This window comes from Entelurus aequoreus, linkage group LG02 (assembly GCF_033978785.1).
Source record: "Entelurus aequoreus isolate RoL-2023_Sb linkage group LG02, RoL_Eaeq_v1.1, whole genome shotgun sequence".
Classification (NCBI taxonomy): domain Eukaryota; kingdom Metazoa; phylum Chordata; class Actinopteri; order Syngnathiformes; family Syngnathidae; genus Entelurus; species Entelurus aequoreus.
The window spans coordinates 58,100,642-58,116,577 of record NC_084732.1 but is presented as its reverse complement, the minus strand read 5'-3'; the positions used below and the strand labels follow the sequence as shown (position 1 = coordinate 58,116,577).

General features: G+C 39.9%; 1 protein-coding gene across 1 annotated transcript in view; it reads left to right on the top strand.

Annotated features, from left to right (window-relative positions):
* Positions 1 to 15,936, top strand: part of stard5 (StAR related lipid transfer domain containing 5) — a 42,097-nt gene that overhangs the window by 830 nt on the left and 25,331 nt on the right. The window lies entirely within an intron of this gene.

The window sequence follows — 15,936 nt, the reverse complement described above, 5'->3', positions numbered from 1 at the left end:
GACCTTTCTGTGTGGAGTTTGCATGTCCTCCCCGTGACTGCGTGGGTTCCCTCCGGGTACTCCGGCTTCCTCCCACCTCCAAACACATGCACCTGGGGATAGGTTGATTGGCAACGCTAAAAATTGGCCCTAGTGTGTGAATGTGAGTGTGAATGTTGTCTGTCTATCTGTGTTGGCCCTGCGATGAGGTGGCGACTTGTCCAGGGTGTACCCCGCCTTCCGCCCGATTGTAGCTGAGATAGGCTCCAGCGCCCCCCGCGACCCCGAAGGGAATAAGCGGTAGAAAATGGATGGATGATGGATTTTTTTTATGCATTCTAAATATTAAATCAACCAAAATAAATAAAAGTGCTTACAGCGGAGCCAATGGTAGGACCTTTTACTGCGCCCATAAAATCCAATAAATAACCATTCAAAAAGTGCCAATAATATTCCATTTACATTTAGTGGCTTGAATATTACCAAGTTTTAGTGATATTGTTATTATAAGCGCTAACGCAGGCAAACTATTTATAGTGGCGATGTGATCACGACCGTGTGTCCCTGTGCTTACATCGAGTGGTCTGCTGTTTCCTTGCTTCCCTGCTCTTTTGAAGTGTATTGGCGATCATTAATCATGCCTCTCACCTGGAAAGTAGATGGCTGAGGATATAATCCAACAAGTTGGTACACTTTAGCCTCGTTTACTCTATAGGTGACACAAATCAGATTTTTTTTGCCAGTCGATATGCTCCAAAGAGATTCAAATCTGATCTTTTCACATCAGATTCAGGCCACATCAGGAGGCAGTCCAAATCCTATTGGAATCTGATCTTCTCAAATGTGACTTCAGTTTAAACGGCAATGTGACCTGAATGCAATCCAAGTGTGACTTGTATGTCATCTTTTGGAGAGCTACGCCGTTTGTGTGGATACTTCATCCCAACATCTGGTTTCGGTGAGCCGTCTTTTTTTGAAGGTCAAATTTTCAGGGCATCACTACTCAATAATGCACAAATAATAGGCTATATGTAATATATGACTATATATTTTGATTTAGAAGAAATAGCGATTGTTGAAGGACCGGAATGGACGCTGTGGCGTATTTGCTTACATGTGAGTTGAAAAATAAAGCTACAGTATGTCCATGCCTCCTCTACTTAACAGCCATAAAAAGATTAGAACACTCCCAAATATATTACACTATGTATATCCATTGATACATTGTATTGCTTTAGATTATTTTCTCCTTAAATATACCCAGTCATTTTTAAGGTGTGGTGACCATATCTATGGTGGCGCCTTTTAATTTTATTTTGTAGTAGTAGTAGTAGTAGTAGCGACTTCCTTGTTCATCAAATCCGGTCAACTTCCTTTGTTTCTACTTTATCAAACTGCGCATGCAAGTCACGTCAAGGCTACATTTGGGCCACATTGGGGCCTGTGCTTGTTTACACTGAAGTCTGATAAAGATCACATTTTGCTTGCAGTTTAAACTGTCAGCTGGAAAAATCCGAATTCGGAAAAAATCGGATTTGGGCCACTTTGGCCTGCAGTGTAAGCGTAGTCTTTGTCAGCCATTTAGGACCCGGAACTGGGGAGAACAACAAGAAGAGACACTTTATCCCCCTCACGCTGTTTCTTTGCAAAGAACTTGAGACGTTCTTCATCTAAACGGGAATATACGAACATCCCAGCAGTCGGCATCCTAATGACAGCAGACTTTATACAGTAAGTAATTTTTTATAATGTTTATGAAGTCTGCAGTGAGTAATAATTAGTGATGAAAAAAGTGAACGCTTTGATGTATTTTTGAAATGAATGTGCCGTGTACGCTTAAAATGATGTTATTTTACATGATTTTTAAGTGATAAATATCCATCGTTATGTCTCTCATAATGATTGTGAATAATAGGTCAAATTCCAAAAATAAGGAAACTGTTCCCCTTTAAATGTTTACAACAGATCTCATTAATTGCTTTTATAATTTATTTTTTAGATTCTAAAGAGACTGTGGACACCCTATGTATATTAAACACATATATACCTAATGTAAATATTTGTTAGAGTTGTATTTATTTGTAACTATATTCATTTCTGTGATTATATAAAACATTAAAAAAAAAAAATCCTGTCATAATTAGATATTTTTCAAATTATTTTGTAATGTATGTATTTTTCATGTTTTGTGTAAGATATATCTCTTATCTGCTGACAGTTTCGGCTGATACATCTCTTACTCAAACATTTTTTGGCTTCACACAAGAATCGATAGTCTTGTGGGTGAAGCAGCAGCATCAGTTTCACACTATGCTAATGTTAGCTGCCGACAATAATCTGTCTGGGGGAAGGGTTTTCAGAAGTGTACCAACAGGAAAAAAGTACATCTAAACTTGCTTTTTTAGTATGGTCAATATCGGACACTTTTGTCTCAGTGAGCAGCGTCAATTCTAAGCGTGTGAGCACTGATCCAGAAAGAACGCCTGCAGTGTTATAAAAAATTGGCCAATGTTTTACATAGTATTTCTTACTTGTTAGAGCCTGTTACAAATTTGCTGTTCCGGCTTGACCTTGCTCATAAACACATTTTGTGTCAGTTAGAGATGCAGAGTTTCCCCTTGATTGCCAAGATGGGGCGGTGTGGCGAAGTTGGTAGAGTGGCCGTGCCAGCAATCGGAGGGTTGCTGGTTACTGGGGTTCAATCCCCACCTTCTACCATCCTAGTCACGTCCGTTGTGTCCTTGGGCAAGACACTTCACCCTTGCTCCTGATGGCTGCTGGTTAGCGCCTTGTATGGCAGCTCCCGCCATCAATGTGTGAATGTGTGTGTGAATGGGTGAATGTGGAAATACTGTCAAAGCGCTTTGAGTACCTTGAAGGTAGAAAAGTGCTATACAAGTATAACCCATTTATCATTTATTTATTAAGATACCTGTGGCGGTGGGGACACGACTAGCCACGTGGTTACCATGATGTCATTGCATATTTTGCATAATCTGCTATAATGATTTTCTTTAAAAAAGGCTCAACAATGTATACCTACATTTAAAAAAACAAATATGTTGTTATTAATTAGTATTAACATATATAAGGCTGCAGCTAACGATTATTTTTCTATCGATGAATCTATCAATTATTTTTTTCGCTTAATCTATAGATTATTTTTTTCCGATTAATCTATAGATTATTTTTCCTTTTACCGATTATTTTTTTTAATTTAAAATGAAGATGAAAAAATAAATGTAGGGAGGTTTTTCAAAAGGCATGGCTTTTATTTACAAAAAAAAAAGTATGGCCACTCAGTCAACATTGACAACAACATAACAAAATATTCTGTAATAATGTAAACATTTAAAACTTTTAACATTTAACAAAATTAAAAGTAGCTTATTTGCTTTTTAATGTGTAAATGTAAAAGTAAACATCCAGTGCAAATCTTAATATTCTGCAATAGCATAAGCATTTCAAAAGTAAAAGTATTGCTTATTTTGCTTTAAAATGTGCAAAAATAAAGATAAACATCCAATACAAAAAAGTGCAAAACGAAATATTCTGTAACAACAGTGTAAACAATTCAAAAAAAGTAAAAGTATTGCTTATTTGCTAAAATGTGCAAAAATAAAGATAAACATCCAATACAAAAAAGTGCAAAACGAAATATTCTGTAACAACAGTGTAAACATTTCAACAAAAGTAAAAGTATTGCTTATTTTGCTTTAAAATGTGCAAAAATAAAGATAAACATCCAGCACAAAAAAAGTGCCAATCTAAATATTCTGGAGCACTGTAAACATTAAGTATTGCTTTTAAAATGGGCCGGCGTGGCGAAGTTGGTAGAGTGGCCGTGCCAGCAATCGGAGGGTTGCTGGTTACTGGGGTTCAATTCCCACCTTCTACCATCCTAGTCACGTCCGTTGTGTCCTTGAGCAAGACACTTCACCCTTGCTCCCGATGGCTGCTGGTTAGCGCCTTGCATGGCAGCTCCCGCCATCAGTGTGTGAATGTGTGTGTGATTGGGTGAATGTGGAAATACTGTCAAAGCGCTTTGAGTACCTTGAAGGTAGAAAAGCGCTATACAAGTATAACCCATTTATCATTATTTATTTATTTAAAATGTGCAAAATAAACATCCAGTCCAACACAGTACACAATAACCAATTCTACTCATTCCAGTGAGTGACTAACAGTTGTAATGAAGAAAGGTTAGCATGTCTACATGCCCTGGGGTGAGGCTGGTTCTTTTCTTGTTTACAATATTCCCAGCAGCTGAAAATAGGCACTCAGAAGGGGTTGGTGTGGCTGGAACTGAGAGGTAAGACCGAGCCAGCATTGCCAGATTTGGAAACCTTGCCTGATGTTCTTTCCACCATTTTAATGGGTTTTCATCCTTGGAAATGGGGGATTCTCCAAAATAAGACACTAACTCGTTTCTGACCATTTCAGCATCATTACTGTCATTGTTGTCTTCCTCATTGTTGCTGAGTTCATCTGAATCTGAGCCAAGAAGTGTGTTTAGTAAAGATACAGGCCGCCTGTCAGCATCTGGTCTTTCCACTTGCATTGCTGTGCCCTGTTGAGCGTTTGTCTCCTTTTCCCTTATTTTCTCCTCCAGAACTTTTGGATGCAGCTTGTATTGAACTTTTAAACACTCATCTGCAGTCAGGAATTTCAGCTTCCTGAATCGTGGGTCAAGTGCAGCTGCTAATATGCACACATTTGGTCCATCATCTTTGAATGTGGTCTCGGCTTCCCACCTGGATGTTATCTCACGTGCAGCAGTGACCTGGAAACACTTGATTGATGCATTTTCAAAAGCAGTTTGTTTAGCGTTCCGAAGCCCTTTCACCAGCAGAGGGACAGCGGAAACTGTTACATAAGATTCTCCACTCAGGTACACAGTTGCACATTCAAAAGGTTTCAGAACTTGTTCAAGTTCTTCAAGCAAGCTCCAGTGGTCAGCCTTAAGATCCAGAAAATGCTTCCCTCTTTGAGTGACCTCCGGATCTGACAGAGTTGCTGTTATTGGCCACCTCTGCTCAAGCAGGCGACTAATCATGTAAAAGGAACTGTTCTATCTCACAGACACATCTTGTATGAGGCTGTGGTCTGTAGAACCCATTTGTTTTTGCTTAACCTTTAGTTTTGTACTGGCCAGCTCACTTTTTCTGAAGTGCTCGACCAAACTTCTTGCTGCTCCTAAAGCTATGCTGATGTGGTTGTCCTTTAGAGCATGGTTAACTACAAGTTGTAGAGTATGGCCAGCACGTCTGAGGGATGAAACACCATGTCTTTCCTCAAGAACTCTTAAAGCTGCAACAACATTTGCAGCATTGTCATGTACAATAACTTGTACTTGTTTTATGTTTATTTCAAACTTATTGACAACATCCTCAATCCAAGAGGCAATGTTTTCTGCAGTGTGCCTTTCCTTGAGGGGCATTGTTGTCAAGTTAATTGAGGTAAGCTTCCACTCATCATTAACAAAGTGAATGGTGACACCAAGGTAAGCTTCAGTGGCCATACTTGTCCATGCATCAGTTGTGAGTGTCAGTTTTCCTTTCACATTTTTCAGAATTGCTTTGACTTCATTCATTTTCTTTGTGTATTTTTGCTCCATAAGCTTAGTGAAGTGGGTTCTTGATGGTAATGTGTAGCCAGAGTGAAACCGTTTGATCATTTTTTGAAACCCTTCCCCTTCTACCATATTTAATGGCCTCATGTCCATGACCATCATTTCCAGGACACCATCAGTCAGGTCAGCGGCCACTTGGGGTGTGCATTCAGTCCCATGCCTCTTTGGGAAAAAATCCTGGACACTGCTTTGTCGTTTGCTGCAACATAAGAGACAACATTTAAAGGCCTACTGAAAGCCACTACTACCGACCACGCAGTCTGATAGTTTATATATCAATGATGAAATCTTAACATTGCAACACATGCCAATACAGCCGGGTTAACTTATAAAGTGACATTTTAAAATTCCCGGGAAATATCCGGCTGAAACATCGCGGTATGATGACGTATGCGCGTGACGAAGTCCGAGTAACGGAAGTTATGGTACCCCGTAGAATCCTATACAAAAAGCTGTTTTCATTTCATAATTCCACAGTATTGTGGACATCTTTTGCAATTTTTTTAATGAACAATGAAGGCTGCAAAGAAGACTGTTGTAGGTGGGATCAGTGTATTAGCAGCGGACTACAGCAACACAACCAGGAGGACTTTGTTGGAGCGCTAGCCGCGCTAGCCGCGCTAGCCGCGCTAGCCGCGCTAGCCGCCGACTTCACCTTGACTTCCTACGTCTCCGGGCCGCCAAACGCATCGGGTGAAGTCCTTCGTCCTTCTGCCGATCCCTGGAACGCAGGTGAGCGCGGGTGTTGAGCAAATGAGGGCTGGCTGGCGTAGGTGGAGAGCTAATGTTTTTAGCATAGCTCTGTGCAGTGCGGTAGCTAAGTTAGCTTCAATGGCGTCATTAGCACAGCATTGTTAACCTTCGCCAGCCTGGAAAGCATTAACCGTGTATTTACATGTCCACGGTTTAATAGTATTGTTGATTTTCTATCTATACTTCCAGTCAGGGGTTTATTTCTTTTGTTTCTATATGCAGTTAAAGCAAGATGCTATCACGTTAGCTCGTAGCTAAAGCATTTCGCCGATGTATTGTCGTGGAGATAAAAGGCACTGAATGTCCATTTCGCGTTCTCGACTCTCATTTTCAAGAGGATATAGTTATCCAAGGTGGTTTAAAATACAAATCTGTGATCTACAATAGAAAAAGGAGAGTGTGGAATCCAATGAGCCAGCTTGTACCTAAGTTACGGTCAGAGCGAAAAAAGATACGTCCATCGCTGCCTCTCAAGTCATTCACTGTAACGTTCCTCATCTACGAATCTTTCATCCTCGCTCAAATTAATGGGGTAATCATCACTTTCTCGGTCCGAATCTCTCTCGCTCCATTGTAAACAACGGGGAATTGTGAGGAATCCTAGCTCCTGTGACGTCACGCTACTTCCGGTACAGGCAAGGCTTTTTTTTATCAGCGAGCAAAAGTTGCGAACTTTATCGTCGATTTTCTCTACTAAATCCTTTCAGCAAAAATATGGCAATATCGCGAAATGATCAAGTATGACACATAGAATGGATCTGCTATTCCCGTTTAAATAAAAAAAAATCATTTCAGTAGGCCTTTAATTTTCATTTTCAATATACCCAAATACAGTTTACTTTAATACAAAAGGTTAATTAAACTACACACATTATCTTGTTAAATTGGTTTAATACCACAACAATGATAGTATGATTAAAGTGAAAGTTAATTGTTCGTTTGTACATAGTATATGTAACTGTTAATGTTGTAAAAGGTATTTGCACAACTAATTAACGTTAGCGTTAAAGAGGAGCGTGTCTTTGTAAACACTGAACAGGCACGCCAAATGCGCCTCTCAGAGCGAAATGGTGCTTTAGTTTATGAATTTACAACGCAGATACAAATGAAACATTCATATTTTTGTGTAATGATGACAACGTATACTCACACGGACGATTGACTAGTTGATGGTGATGACAAGAACGCTGTCGTTCATAGCCGTTGTGCTGCTATAATAGGCCATTTCCGCTCGACACAGTGTGCATACAATAACATTATTAGGCCGTTTATTGAAATACTCCCACATTTTTGACGACTTTTGGCGTGCTTTTTTCCCCTCGCTCGCACCGCTCGCATCGTCTGCTTTGCGCTCCGCCATGACGGTAGTGTGACGTAAATATGCGACGCGTCGACGCACAAAAACGGCGTCGGCGTATTTACGTAACCGATGACGTCGACGCGTCGTTTCAGCCTTAAACGTATATTTTATATCATTCTGAACAATTTTCAATTGTTGTACAATTTAATTTGTTTAGAATTTTTCAAGTTGGTAGAAATTTCACCAGTCCTTTAAATGGCTTTTTCTTTTTTAAAAACAACTAGAAACAATTCATCCATCCATTCATTTTCTTCCGCTTGTCCCTTTCGGGGTCGCGGGGGCGCTGGAGCCTATCCCAGCTGCATCCAGGGGGTGATCAAGGGGATGGGTCAAATGCAGAGGACAAATTTCACCACACCTAGTGTGTGCGTGACAATCATTGGTACTTTAACTTTAACTTAAATTCAGGCGGAAGGCCTGGACAAGTCGTCACCTCATCGCAGGGTCAACACAGATAGATGGACAACATTCACACTCACATTTACCGTATTTTTCTGACTATAAGTCGCAGTTTTTTCATAGTTTGGCCCCGGGGGTGCGACTTATACTCAGGAGCGACTTATGTGTGAAATTATTAACTCATTACCGTAAAATATCAAATAATGCTATTTAGCTCATTCACGTAAGAGACTAGACGTATAAGATTTCATCGGATTTAGCGATTAGGTGTGACAGATTGTTTGGTAAACGTATAATATGTTCTATATGTTATAGTTATTTGAATGACTCTTACCATAATATGTTACGTTAACATACCAGGCACGTTCTCAGTTGGTTATTTATGCGTCATATAACGTACACTTATTCAGCCCGTTGTTCACTATTCTTTATTTATTTTAAATTGCCTTTCAAATGTCTATTCTTGGTGTTGGGTTTTATCAAATAAATTTCCCCAAAAAATGCGACTTACACTCCAGTGCGACTTATATATGTTTTTTTCCTTCTTTATTATGCATTTTTGGCCGGTGCGACTTATACTCCGGAGCGACTTATACTCCGAAAAATACAGTATATATGCCAATGCAAAAATTTCACTTTTTGAAGTGAAATTTGCCTGACTGGTCTGACAAATTTCACTTCAAAATAAATCCAGACAAGACTTTAGATAAAACTCTTCAGCGGTCTTTAGCTCACATTTATTTACTAGTTAGAATGCATAAAAAGAAGAAAATAGATATGTGTGCTTCAGTGGCGTGCGGTGAGGTTCATGTCAGGTGAGGCACTGACTTCATCACAGTCAGATTTACAAACTTATGAACCCTAAAGAGTATCTTATTCACCATTTGATTGGCAGCAGTTAACGGGTTATGTTTAAAAGCTCATACCGGCATTCTTCCCTGCTTGGCACTCAGCATCAAGGGTTGGAATTGGGGGTTAAATCACCAAAAATTATTCCCAGGCACGGCGCCGCTGCTGCCCACTGCTCCCCTCACCTCCCAGGGGGTGAACAAGGGGATGGGTCAAATGCAGAGGACAAATTTCACCACACCTAGTGTGTGGGTTTTTGTTTGTTTATTGTTTAGTCTTTATTTGAAGGGACAATGTACAGAAACATTAAGCTCAAAGACAGATATGTTCTGTACCAGATTATAGCTAAATAGCTAATTTCCATCTGCAGTCCCTGGCTACCTAAATTAAAGGGATACAAAAATCATGCAATAAAATTATGACAATAAAATCATACACAAGTATTAAGAAAAAAGTCATAAAATGCCCTTTCATGGACACATACTTAATATACAATACAACCACACCTCATTTACATCATCACACAAAGACAATACATGCTTTTGTTCACATCTGTCATCATTTGTAAAAACAACCATGATTTTAACACACACACCTCACAATTTACAATAAAAATGCTCTCATGGATAAATATAATACACATTAGGTTGATGTGTCAAACATAATGCCCATCTTAGTGACCGTGTGAGCAGCTTTGATTGCTCCAAAGCCACTTTTTAACTTCAATTGTGAATGAAGAGTAATCTGTTAGACTTTTCAAGTTTGTTGTGAGGTCGTTCCATTCCTTTATGGCTTTATATGAAAAGGCTGATTGTGCAAAATAGGTTTTACATCTGGGTATGCTACACTGCCCCCTGGTGGAGGCTCGTGTGTTTCTAGTTGTCACAGCAGATGTAAACTGGACAAAGTGCTTAGTGGCGCTGGTGCAGTGTTATTTAAGATTCGATGGGCCATTCGTATTGACGCTAATCTTTGAATGTTAGCTAAATTTAACAATCTATATTTTTGGAGAACTAAACAATGATGGTGGTGTTGTGGTTTTCGGTCAAGGATTTTGAGGGATTGTTTGTGCAAAGTTTCCAATGGCCTCAGTGTCATTTTGCTTGCCTGCGACCAACATGTTCTACAATAATAAAAACGAGACATAATCATTGCATTAAAATAAGTTTGAGCTGCCTCCAGTGTTAATGAATTCCTGATACATTTGAACGTTTTTATGTTGTATTTAAGATTCTGGCACATCTGTTTGATATGTTTTTTAAAGCCAAGTGTTGGCTCCAAAATGACACCCAGGTAACGATATTCACTAACATTTTGTATTATTTCCTTATTAATCGTTATATTTGGAAAGGATGACATTTTATATTTGTTTACAAAATACATTGTTGCAGTTTTCTTAATGTTTAATGTAAGACAAGAGTCATGTAGCCATCTTGCCACCTTCTCCATGGCTGCTGTAGGTTTTCTGGCAATCGTTTCAGCGTCCTTTCCCCAAGTATAAATAACCGTGTCATCTGCATACATCTGGATATTTACATCCTCACATACAGATGGCAGGTCATTTATATACATGGAGAAAAGAAGAGGGCCGATATTAGAGCCTTGTGGCAGGCCAATATCAGTAGCAGTGAGACTGGATGTTGTGTTATCAATACGGACACATTGGATCCGACCAGATAGATATGACATAATCCAGGCCAGAGTATCTGTCGACAGTTTAAAAGATGTTAATTTTGTAAGTAACGTGGGGTGACTGACTGTATCGAATGCCTTGCGGAGGTCTAAGAATATTGCTCCAACTACACCTCCATTATCAAGGTTTTGTTTGATTGTTTCTAGTAGAAGGCAACATGCAGTTTCGGTCGAGTGATTTGCCCGAAACCCAAACTGCATGGGATGTAGGAGGTCTTCATAGTCCAAATGTTCTGTGAGTTGCTCAACGATCACTTTTTCTATTGCTTTGGATATAACGGGGAGAAGGCTAATTGGTCTGTAATTGTGGATGTCTTGTTTATTTCCTGCTTTATGGATTGGGATGATAGTGGCAGTTTTCAACGTGGTAGGGAAAGTGTTTTCTGTTATTGATTTTTTTATCAATGTTGTTATAGGAGCAGTAAGACTATCTTTATATGTTTTTAGGAAGAATGTGTCCAGACCGTATATATCTCTAGATCGTGACCTTGTTAATGCAGAGAGGATTTTGTTTACCTTTGTTTCATTTGTTAATTCTAAACTTAGTCCATCCTGAATAAATGGCAATTATTTGCACTGATTTTGAGGGAATTTTGTATTCAGGGTTTGTACAGACTGGATGAAATGTTCATTAAAATTATTACTTATGTCCAGACTGTCTGTGATAGTAGTGCCATTGATATTTAATGTTATAGTGTTGTTTCTTGTTTGCTCTCTTCCAGTGAGTGTGTCAATGGTTTTCCATAAATGTCTAATGTTCCCTTTTGCAGCTTTGATTAATTCTAACGATCCGTATTTAGACCTGTTTTAATTGGTCTTTTGAGAGCGGAGTCCCGATTTTTCATAAGAATCCAAATTGTTTCATTAATCCAAGGTATTTTTATTTTAGCACTTTTCTTTCTGGGTTTTGTTTTAGTGTATTTACAGATAATCTCTTTGATTTTTGTCATTAGGTCATCACAGGCATGTTCGGTGCTTGTCCAATTTATGTCACTCCATGGGACAGTTTTAAGTTCATTCTCTAGTAAGTGTTGGTCTTTTTTAGGGATATAGGGCAAGCACTTTTGTGTACCTTTTTTGCTGTGATACCTAAATCTTGACAACTTCCGTGTTATCAATGTGAGGTTATGATCTGATAAGCCTGTTAGTAAATTGTACGTTTTTTTAATGCGATCAGGTTTATTAGTAACTACAAAATCCAGCAAGGTTCGGGAGGAATATGTAATTCTAGTAGGGCTGCTTATCATTTGTGTCATGTAGAAGCCGTTTATAATGTCCTTAAGTTTCTTTCTACGCGATTTATTTAACCGGTCCAGATTAAAGTCCCCCATAACGATCAATTATTTCGTACTGTGCTGTTTGAGGATGTCTGAAAATGAACTGAGAAAAATGTCTTTAGCTGTGGGCGGTCGGTATGCTACAATTACCTTGAAATACATTTCTAAGGACAATGTGATTTTAATTCCAATACACTCAAGATGATCTACTGGGAGGGTTATTTGTTCACTTTTAATGTTTTCCCTTACATAAATCATAACTCCTCCCCCTCTCCCACTTGATCTGTCTTTTCTGTAAACCTTGTACCCCGGGACATTAATTAGAGCAGAAGGTGTTGTAGGTTTTAACCATGTCTCCGATAGACAAATGTAATCCAGATTAGAGTCTGACAGTAACTGCTGGATTTGTTCAGTCTTTTGGACAACACTTCTAATATTAAGGTGACCCCCAAATATTCCTTTGGGCTTTGAATTTTGGTCTCATAATATTTGTGCCTGGTTTACAGTTTGAAACATCTTTGTAGTTCGTTGTTTGGAAGCAGCTGTGTTATTTGGAATTTTAGCTCTATACTGTTTACGGGGCCCAGTATTACCAGCATTACTTGATTCAGTCTTACTCACGCCTGTGCTGGTATCGACCAAATGTCTAGGCTTGCATCCCAGGTCTGGTAGATGAGCACAGATGTCATCGATTTGTTGTTGCGAGCGTCTTCCACGTGCTCCACCCGCAGTCGAAGCGCGACCCCCGCCCGGGCCATGGCGCAAACCCCGCGAGGCATCCGCGGCAACAGTCACCGCAACGCCCGTCTCCAAACTGGGGCGCCCCCGCGGCGAAGCGGGATGCAGAGCTGACACGCCCGCAGCGGGGCCCCGGGTTGTCGCTCCACTCCACGTTCCAAGTGATCTCGCCCCGCGGGCCGCGGCAACGGTCACCACAACGCCCGTCTCCAAACTGGGGCGCCCCCGCGGCGAAGCGGGATGCAGAGCCGGCACGCCCACAGCGGTGTCCCGGGTCGTCGCTCCACTCCACGCCCCAAGAGATCCCGCGGCCGCCAGGCCCGAGCCGGACACCGGCGCCGGGGAAGCACCCCCAGGGGGTACGGAGCCGCACGGGTAAGTTTCTTGCTCAGGTGTGTAGTACGATGTGCATAGCTGTACCTGTAGGTTAGCGGTGGTGTTCCTGTTGGTAGCTGTAGCGCTTCTGCTGTTAGCTGTGTTTATGTTGATTTCCCCTGTTGCCGGTATGTTGTTTGGACCGGGACACTGGTGGATATCTCCAGACAGCAAGAAGGAGATTGCAACAATAAAGACAATATTTTGCTGTTGTTTAAGTCCTGTCTTTGTTCGTTTTGTTGCTTGGTTGTAGAGAAACGGGTGGATAGATGTGACGAGCAGCGCATGTTTCCCGAACCCAAAGTGTTGTTCGGCTTCAACCTTGTGCGCATTTATTGTTTTGCTGATATTGTCGAAACAACATATATCTTTAGGCAAAAAGGTTTGACTGTTGCCTTTGTTATTCATTGTACTTGTCAGTATTGCATAAATGAACAGAGCAGCGATGACACCCACCATACCTGGTGGCACCATTTTGTTTTCCCAATCATTGGTACTTTTAACTTAACTTTACACTTACAAACTGTAGCACACAAAAAAGCACATTTAATAAAAAAAACGTTATTATGGTCTTACCTTTACTTATAAGTGCGGGAACAGTGGTGTTCATGTTGGAAGAGTTGTGAATGAATGAAATATGACATCCGTGCTGCAGTCTGCAGGTGTACCTAATGTTGTGTCCCTGCGGTCGTTCGCGGCTCCTCCAGCGCGAGGATTGTTGTTTTTGCACTTTTTGGCTTCTTGTTAAGTGACTTTTTTTGGGTGGATTCGGTCTTGCACGTGGAGGGTTTGGGTGTGGGCTTTGGTTGGTGTGGCCGCGGCGCTCCCGTCGGGCGGTGCATTCTGCGGCGGAGCTGCTTGGCACCAGGAGGCGGGGTTATGAGACGAGCCTCTCACAGTGTGTCTTCGCAGCAGAGTTTTATGATCGCTCAGCACAATAAATACGTTACACACATACAGTTGTTGACAAAATACACTGTACATTATATACCTCAGCTAACTAAACTACGGAAATGTATAACATAATTCATATAGCAATACGGTTTCACTGCACAGCAGGCCAGCAGTTAGCCGAGTCATTGCGCACAATCCATGTCGAGGCACAAATCAGTGACGTGCCTCAACTGGCTGCTGATCACCGCACCGTCTCTTCTCAGTATTTGAACGGCAAATGTGAAAATAAAAATAAAAATAATCTAAAACTGGTGAAGTTAAATGGAAAATAACTTTAGTATAATCACTGGATACATATAACAATTTAATTATTATTTTTTTCTTTTTACTTTTTTTTTTCTTTCCATGATGGCAGGTGAGGCCGTGCCTCTAGTGACGGCACGCCACTGGTGTGCTTGTCTTACATAAGGATTGTAAATAAGGCTGCAGCTAACGATTATTTTTCTATCGATTAATCTATAGATTATTTGTTCGATTAATCAGTTAATCTATAGATTATTTTTTTCGATTAATCTATAGATTATTTTTCCTTTTACCGATTATTTTTTTATTCAAAATGAAGATGAAAAAATAAATGTAGGCCAGTTTTTTCAAAAGGCATGGCTTTTATTTACAAAAAAAAAGAAGTATGGCCACTCAGGTGTACCTAATGTTGACAACAACATGACTAAATATTCTGTAACAATGTAAACATTTAAAACTTTTAACATTTAACAAAATTAAAAGTAGCTTATTTGCTTTTTAATGTGCAAATATAAAAGTCAACATCCAGTGCAAATCTTAATATTCTGCAATAGTATAAGAATTTCAAAAGTAAAAGTATTGCTTATTTTGCTTTAAAATGTGCAAAAAAAGATAAACATCCAATACAAAAAAGTGTAAAACGAAATATTCTGTAACAACAGTGTAAACATTTCAACAAAAGTGAAAGTATTGCTTATTTGCTAAAATGTGCAAAAATAAAGATAAACATCCAATACAAAAAAGTGCCAATCTAAATATTCTGGAGCACTGTAAACATTAAGTATTGTTTTTAAAATGTGCAAAATAAACATCAAGTCCAACACAGTACACGATAACCAATTCTACTCATTCCAGTGAGTGACTAACAGTTGTAATGAAGAAAGGTTAGCATGTCTACATGCTCTGGTTCTTTTCTTGTTTACAATATTCCCAGCAGCTGAAAATAGGCGCTCAGAAGGGGTAGATGTGGCTGGAACTGAGAGGTAATTAGCCTTCACCTCAAGCCAGGACTGCGAGTGAGCTGAGCTGCAGTTTAAGTTTCTAGAAGGTCAACGGGCTCATAGTGATGTTACTAGTAGTTGACTGGGAGGTGTTTATTATCATTTGGGGAGAGTCCGCTGCCTGATGCTCACCTGCTAAACACCTATCTGCTCGACGCTGAAGCGCTGACTACAAGTGATGGGATCGGCAGTTCTTTTGACTGTACGAATCACTAGAATCAGTGACTGACAACGCCACACGGTGGCCGCAGTTCAGTATGTGTACCGAATCACTTCTGCAGTTCTTTTGACAGTACGAATCACTAGAATCAGTGACTGACAACGCCACACTGTGGCCGCAGTTCAGTACGTCTACCGAATCTCTTCTGCAGTTCTTTTGAAAGTACGAATCACTAGAATCAGTGACTGACAACGCCACACGGTGGCTGCAGTTCAGTACGTGTACCGAATCACTTCTGCAGCAGCAGTACAGTTTAATTGCAAATCAGCATTATTATAATGATGATGATAGCTACTAAACAACAACAACAACAACAGTTGCAGTAGAATGGATAATAATAATAATATGAATCAGAATTGATCCCCAAGGAGAAATGTATTTTTGTTACAATAACTGTGTAAATAATATGTATGTGTACATACATTAGTTATTATTTTTATTTTAAATCTTCTCAAAACAGCCTG